Below are 8,192 nucleotides of genomic sequence, written 5' to 3' on the forward strand. Positions count from 1 at the left end.
CCTTAATTTTGCTGGGGCTGATGCCAGGGGATGGGGCAGCTAGTAGGATTGACGTGCTTGATGTTGACACATGAAATTAGGAAGCGGAAGAAGAGCTACTCAAACAGTAATCTTCCCCCCTCCTTGCTACCTCATGCACTGGCTATGATGAAGCAACACTAGTCCCTAGAAAGATGCTGTGGGGATTAAAACATTCTTCCTCTTGTCCACTGCCTTTGATAGCTGCAGTATTGAACACTCATTAACACCAAAGCTCTTTTAATTGTATACAGCACCCTAAGAAGATTATACACAGCTTGGCATCAAGATTATCAAAACCTCGTGTGTGTATTTATCTTTATATTTATATGTGTATATGAGTACACGTGTGTATATGTTGGAAGGGGGAGGCGCAAAAACTGACAACTACTTTGGGCGTTAAATTAATCGCTAACATTATTTACCATAGCCAAGATATGGAAACAACTTAAGGTCATAGATGGATGATCGCATAAACAAGTTGCAGTATATATACAAACAAGGAGATTCTGCCATTTGCGATAACGTGGATGGAATCTGAGGGCGTTAAGCTAAATGAAAAAAGAGAGAGAAATACACATACTAGGTGATCTCACTTCTATGTAGAATCTAAAAACAAACAAACAAAACCAAAGTCACAGAAATTGGGATAAGAAGGTCACGATCTCGCGGTCCGTGAGTTCGAGCCCCGCGTCAGGCTCTGGGCTGATGGCTCGGAGCCTGGAGCCTGTTTCCGATTCTGTGTCTCCCTCTCTCTCTGCCCCTCCCCCGTTCATGCTCTGTCTCTCTCTGTCCCAAAAATAAAAAATAAAAAACGTTGAAAAAAAAATTTAAAAAAAAAAAAAAAAAAAAAAAAGAAATTGGGATAAGATTAGCAGTTACTAGAGGTGAGGCAGAGGGGGAGTTTGGAGGAATAGAAGGAAGGTGGTATAACCTCCAGTTATAAAATAAATAGGTACTAGGGATATAAACGTACAACATGATGACCATAGCTAACACTGCTTCGGGAGATATAGATCTATCTATCTATCATCTATCTATTTATCTGAAAACAAGAGAGTAAATCCTAAGAGTTCTTATCTCAAGAAAAAAATATTTTCTTTTATTTTTTGCTTTCTCTTTTTATTGTTTTCTATAAGAGATGATGGATGCTGACTAAATATATATGGTAGTTATTTCACAACATATGTAAGTGATACATATGTAATGTATGTAAACATTATGTTGTGCACCTTAAGCATATACAGCATTCCATGTGACCTATATCTCAATAAAACTGGGGGGAAAAGTTATTCTGTGCCAAAAGCTTTCCTAAAGGCTTTGCACATTCACTGTGTTTACTCATTTTATCCTGACAACAACTTTGTGAAACACCTATTACTATTTTCATCAGTATTCCGTTTCTAGGGATGGGGAGGCTAAGATTGCAGAGACATCAGGAATGGAGAGGAATTTGGATCTAGGCTGTTAGTGCTACCATTCCTGGACTGCAAGTGCTCTCTTCCTGGGGGCCTGAACCGCTAGCAATTTCTGAGTGACGTCTTTCAGGTTTTCTGTGTACAGTCTCATGGCATCTGCAAATCGTGAGAGTTTGACTTCTTCCTTGCTGATTTGGATGCCTTTTATTTCCTTTTGTTGTCTGATTGCTGAGGATTGTACTATATTAAATAACAGTGGTGTGAGTTGATATCACTCTCTTGTTTCTGACTGTAGAGGAAAGGTTCTCAGTTTCCCTCCATTGAGGCTGATATTAGCTGTGGATTTTCCATTTAAAGTCTTTCTTTTGTTGAGGTGTAGCCCCTCTAAAACTACTCTATTGAGGGTTTTCATCATGAATGAATGTTGTGCTTTGTTAAATGCTTTTTCTGCATCTATTGAAACGATCATATGCTTCTTATCCTTTATTTCATTAATGTGGTTTATCACATTGATTGATTTGTGAATATTGAACCTTTTGCAACCCAGGAATAAATCCCCCTTGATCGTGGTGAATGATTTTCTTTAATGTATTGTTGGATTAGGTTTGCTAGTATTTTATTGAGACTATCTGCATCCATGTTCATCACAGATATTGGCTTGTAGTTCTCTTTTTTAGTGGGGTCTTTTTATGGTTTTGCTATCAGGGTAATACTGGCCTCATAGGATGAATTTGGAAGTTTTCCTTCCTTTTCTGTTCTTTGGAATAGTTTGAGAAGAATAGGTACTAACTCTTCTTTAAATGTTTGGTAGCATTTACCTGTGAAGCCATCTGGTCCTGGACTTTTGTTGGTTGAGAGTTTTCGTTTCGTGTTGTTTTTACTGGTTCAATTTCTTTGCTGGTTATCAGTCTGTTCAAGTTTTCTATTTCTTCCTGTTTCAGTTTCAGTGGCTTACTTGTTTCTAGGAATTTATCCATTTCTCCTCGATGATCCAGCAATTGAGCTACTAGGCATTTGCCCAAAGAACACAAAAATACTCATTCAAAGGTATACATGCACCTCAGTGTTCACAGCAGCATTACCAACCATAGCCAAATTATGGAAACAGCTCAAGTGTCCTTTGACGAATGGATAAAGAAGATGTGGGATATTTATAGAATGGAATATTACTCAACCATCAAAAGAATAAAATCTTGCCATTTGCAATCACGTGGATGGAGCGAGCGAGTATTCCGCTAAACAAAATAAGTCAGTCAGAAAAAGACAAATACCATATGATTTCACCTGTATGTGGAATTTAAGAAACAAACAAAAAAATGACCATAGGGGGAAAAAAAGAGAGAGAGAGGCCAATCAGGAAAGAGACTCTTAATTACAGAATACAAACTGATGGTTACCAGAGGGGAGGTGGGGTGGGGGGAGGGTGTTAAGCAGGTGATGAGGATTAAGGAGGGCACTTGTGATGAGCCCCGGGTGTTGCATGGAAGTGTAGAATCACTACATTGTACACTTGAAACTAATATTACACTGTATGTTAACTCACTGGAATTTAAATAAAAACTTACAGGAACCTGGGTGGCTCAGTGGGTTAAGCATCTGATTCTTGATTTTAGCTCAGGTCGTGATCTCACTGTTCGTGGGTTTGAGTGTTGACAGCATGGAGGCTGCTTGAGATCCTCTCTTCTCTCTCTCTCTTTCTCTCTCTCTCAAAAAGAAAAAAACTTTTAAAAAAGGACTTACAAAAATTCATTGTAGAAAACGTAACAAACAAACAAACAACTAAATAATACTGCATCCTCAAGGCTACTTAATTCTGCAATTCAATTTAATTCTCTGATACCGCTAAAAGAGCTTTTTCTGCAGTAGCTTCCTTGTTCAGATCTTTGCTTACAGGTACACATTGGGGGTTGGGACCTTTGCCTGTAGGATAGAAAAATGACAGATTAGGGGAATGGAATGTCACATTTCAAGACAGTCTAGGGAGAAAAAAAAAGATTCATAGCATTGGGTTTCTTTGACCTCTTCCTTCCTTCCTTTCAACAATGGCTGCCCGACATTCCTTCTCTCATTGACAGGCATCTACATAGTCCAAGACCAAAAGAAAATACCACACTTCTCCCCAAACTGTAAGTCTTCTGGGCATTGCAGGCACCGGGATGAGTGTGTCTGCCAGGTTGGTCGTAAAAGGTGAGCACAACTGAAATGTTAGAGAAGTTGATCAAATGTTACACAACTGAAAAAAAACTCTTCATCTCTGCAACAATTACGTAATTGTAATTATAGCCACAATTTAATGAATAGCCACCATTGGTTGGGCATCTCACATGCTCTCACTAACCCATAAGATAACCTTATGTGTTATTATCCTCAGTTTACAGACAATGAAGCTGGAGCTTCTGATTCCCCCCTCGGGCTGTCTTCACTCCAGCTACCCTGAATTTTTTTCAGTCTTTTAATTTTCCCTGCTCTTTTCCGCCAAAGATCTTTTGCATAGGCTGCTCCTTCTGATTGGATGCCATTTCCTCCACCCTGTGACTTATAATGCAGTTTAGAACTTATTTCAGAGTATAATCATATATTCATTAGTGTTATTTTTAAAGAATGTCTGTCTCCCACTTGATACTGTGAGGTCCATAAGAGTGGGGATTATAGATGCCTTTGCTCGTTATCACGTCATAAGAAATTAGTACAATGCCAGGGACATGGTAGGCACTCAGTACTACAGGTTGCATTAATTAATTTGCCCAAATTCACAGGGCTAAGAGTCAAACCAACTTCTTCCTGGCTCCAAAGCCTGAACCATCTCTATCTGTGCTGTGCGACCTCCAACATTTTCATGGCACTGTAGGAAAATAAATTGGCCTTTAATGAATAACCTACATAGAGATTCCATGGAAATGGAGCCCAGTAGACCACAGCACAACCACAGTTGCAAAATGTGGGTGTTGGTATGAATAACATTGCGGATGCTTTCAGCTTTTGAATTTGCGGGGACTTCTCCACCTCTCTTCTGTCATAGTTGTCTGTCCATCCATCTATAGAAACCACTCTTCTTACCCTCTGCCCAACGCACCCTGAATTTCAGTGGCTGCCAGTCCATGTACTCGCTTCGGTGAATAGATGGACAGATAGATACATGTGATATAGGTACAGATGATACAGATTTGTACGCATGTCTCTCCTTTTGGAAAGGATTAAAACGGATGTTTGAATCACAGTGGAAAAATAAAGCCTTCAAACTATGAATTTTTTTTCTAAAATTGTTGTTCAGTATTCACAATCTACTTTCATTTTCCCTTTAGTTCCATCTCTCAGTTCTAATGCTGCACTTCAGTCTTGGAAGTATGGGTTTCTTGCTTTAGAGATCTTTGCCCTTTCCTGCTTGGGTCTCAGCAAACAGCAATATAGTTTTCACTTACTAAGCAACGATTACGTGTAAGGTACATAGCACTTCACCTGCATGGCCTTGTACAGTAGGACTCCCAAGGTCTCTGTCAAGCTTCTCATTGTACAGAGTAGGAAACTAGGGCTCCAAAAAGTGGAGTAACTTCTCATGGTCACACAACCAGTACGGAGCACAAGCAGAATTCAAATCACATCTGATACCAATGTCTTTCTGTTCTTTCTGCCACACTGAAAAAATAGCTAGAACATTTGAACCCAATTTAAAAGAAGTAATAAAGTCAGTCATCTCAAAGGCAGGGGCTGCTTGAACCATATGAAAACAGTAAGGGCAGATGACAAGCTACACTTACCTTTCCCTTCATTGTCTCAAGCTTTCTCTCCCCGCTTGCTTCCCATCTACACTTGCTCCTGTGTAAAGGAAACCAGGAGTGCTTGACTGGTCAATTGGAAATGTCTAAGAAACTAATTCTATATTCGAATTAAGAAAGATAGAAGATTCAGGGGCGCCTGGTGGCTCAGTCGGTGAAGTGCCCGACTCTTGATTTTGGCTCAAGTCATGATCTCACATGAAATCAAACCCTGCATTGGGTTGACATGAGCAGAGCCTGCTTAGGATGCTCTCTCCCTCCCTCTCTCTCTGCCCCTCCCCTGCTCATGTGCTTGTGCATTCTCCCTCTCTCAAACATAATTAATTAATTAATTAATTAATTAAAAGATAGAAAAATAGAAAGTAAATATCATGTACCTTCTTCATAACAAGTGCTTTACAAACATTGACCCATTTACAACAATGCAAAGAACACTATTCACATTTTGTAGGTGAGGGACACTTGGACAGGTTAAGAAACTAAAGCTCATCATTTTCTTGTGAGTCATTTCTGTTCCCTTTATAAACTTTTTCTGGCCAATTTCCTCCACATTCATATTTCAATCACCAGCTAAATGCTGATTACTCCCCAAATGTACTATTCTAGGTCCCACGCATCTCTTTGTTCCCAACCAACAATTCTCAACTTTTTTAGTTACTTGAAATCTCTTTACATTTTTCCACATTATTGACAACCCCAAAGAATTTGGCTTACGTAGATTATATTTATAGATGTTTACTGTGTTAGAAATTAAAACTGAGAAAAAAATCAATTTACCTGTTAATTTATTTAAAAATATAAATTCACTACATGTCAATTCTATGTTATCAAAAATGGCTATATTTTCCCAAACAAACAAACAAAAAATGTACTGAAGAAAATGTCACTGTTTTGTAGTTGGCAAATCTCTTTTCTATCTAACTTAATAGAAATAAGTCTTTTTTTTTCAGTCTTTCAATTTTCAGTCATTACATTTTAATTTTATGTGTCTGCATTTAATTCTCCTATCTGTTTCTGCATTTAACCTGCTACGATATTGACAAAAACTGGCATCATACGCATATATAGTTAGAAAGAGGAGTATTTTAATAGCCCCTCCTTTTTATTCTAAGTAATAAACAGACACTACCCAGAAGATACATAATTACATTACTAAAGTGTTTAACCTTGCTCCACCAGTATGTTGTGAATTACTTGATGTCACAGGAATTTGTCCCGGGAAGGATGCAAACAGGATATGCTCCAGGAGCTACTTACAGTGGGTGTAGCCAACATAAGCTCAACCACGTCCTGTTTTCTGAAACTATACAAGCACCTATGTCTAAGATATATGACCATATATAGCTAGAGTTATCAGGGGATAGAAAAACAGTTGTGAGAGTTTGAGAACTTTTTAAAAATTAGTTAATTTATTTTTAGAGAAAGAGAGAGAGAGAGAGAGAGAGAGAGAGAATCCCAAGCAGGTTCCGTGCTGTCAGCATGGAGCCCAATGTGGGGTTCTATCTCACGAACTGTGAGATCACAACCTGAACTGAAATCAAGAGTCAGGCGCTTAACTGACTGAGCCATCCAGGTGCCCCAGAGTATGAGAACTTTTAAATGAAAAACTAAAAGAGAAAAAAAAAAAACAAAAACATACACACACTTAGTTACTTCTACATGTGACTACTGTGTCAAGTGTGTGTTATAAGCAACAGGGTGGTTTCGATATATGCAAGATGATGAGAGCTATCCAAAGTGTGGTCCCTTAGCAATAATACAGACAGGGGTCAAGAACACATCACTCACAGTCTGAATAAATGAGAACTGTGTTACTTATTTAACATTCATATGTCCCTGATTTCCTAGCAAATTCCTTTTTTTTTTTTTAATATGGAATGCTTCATGATTTTGTGTGTCATCCTTGCACAGGGGCCATGCTAATCTTCTCTGTATCGTTCCAATCCTAGCAGATTCCTAAATTCATGGATTCTGCCCAGAAAGCAGACCAAATGTTATGGTTTTTCTTTCGAAATATGGTCACTATTACAATACACCATTAAAGAATGTCCAGGCTGTGACTTGACTTTCAGTATCATTCCACTGCTTATATGGAGATGTAAGAACATTGACCTTAACTGCTTATATGGTGTTATTATTATTATTACTATTGCAGTTATTTTATTCATCTTTTTCCAAAACTGGAAGAGTGTGAAGTGTGTGTGCATACTCTGGGGGGAGAAGGAATGAAGAAACAGAATGATATACAAATCAAATTGACTAACTGCCATATTTAGGAAAAAAGCAATCACTGTCACATTCTATTGGATGTCTTTATGCTTATACACAATTACCAATGTTAAAAGGCAGTAACATTTGGAGTGGGAGAATGATGACTGCTTATTCCATTTGAAAAGGACTCTCCATTCCTTTAAAGAGTCCATTTATGGGGCATCTGGGTGGCTCAGTCGGTTAAGCATTCAACTTCCGCTCAGGTCATGATCTCATGGTTTGTGGGTTCAAGTGCTGTGCTGATAGCTCAGAACCTGGAGCCTGCTTTGCATTCCGTGGCTCCCTCTTTCTCTGCCCCTCCCCCAGTCACCCTCTGCCTCTGTCTCTGTCTGTCTCTCTCTCTCCCAAGAATAAATAAAAACCTTACAAAAATAAAAATAAAAAAATAAAGAGTACATTTATCTGTTAAACAAAAATGTTGAGGCTCCCACCTCTTAAAATCTATCAAAACACCATCATGCCTTAGGTTTCTTTCTGTTACTGAATTTTGAAAGTATGTGTGTTTTGAAATCGCTTCTCTCCTGTGGCAGAGAAGACTGAATGAGGTCCATGTCCATGTTGACGATTGTGGCTTCTTGAGGGCAGAGACTGTCTTGTGCATCTCTATGTGGTCATCTCTGTATCTGCCTGGCACACAGCAGTTTTTCAATGACTGGGTAATTTGAATTCTCCCCACTGGCCATTACACTGTTGAGAAACAGTGTCTATTGAA

General features: G+C 38.7%; 1 non-coding gene across 1 annotated transcript; it reads right to left on the bottom strand.

The window, feature by feature from the left end:
- Positions 1 to 7,075: 7,075 nt before the first annotated feature.
- LOC131508170 (U6 spliceosomal RNA) lies at positions 7,076 to 7,178 on the bottom strand. The gene has a single exon (XR_009259881.1). It is a non-coding gene; the product is annotated as a U6 spliceosomal RNA (small nuclear RNA).
- Positions 7,179 to 8,192: the final 1,014 nt, after the last annotated feature.

Source organism: Neofelis nebulosa, chromosome 3 (assembly GCF_028018385.1).
Source record: "Neofelis nebulosa isolate mNeoNeb1 chromosome 3, mNeoNeb1.pri, whole genome shotgun sequence".
Classification (NCBI taxonomy): domain Eukaryota; kingdom Metazoa; phylum Chordata; class Mammalia; order Carnivora; family Felidae; genus Neofelis; species Neofelis nebulosa.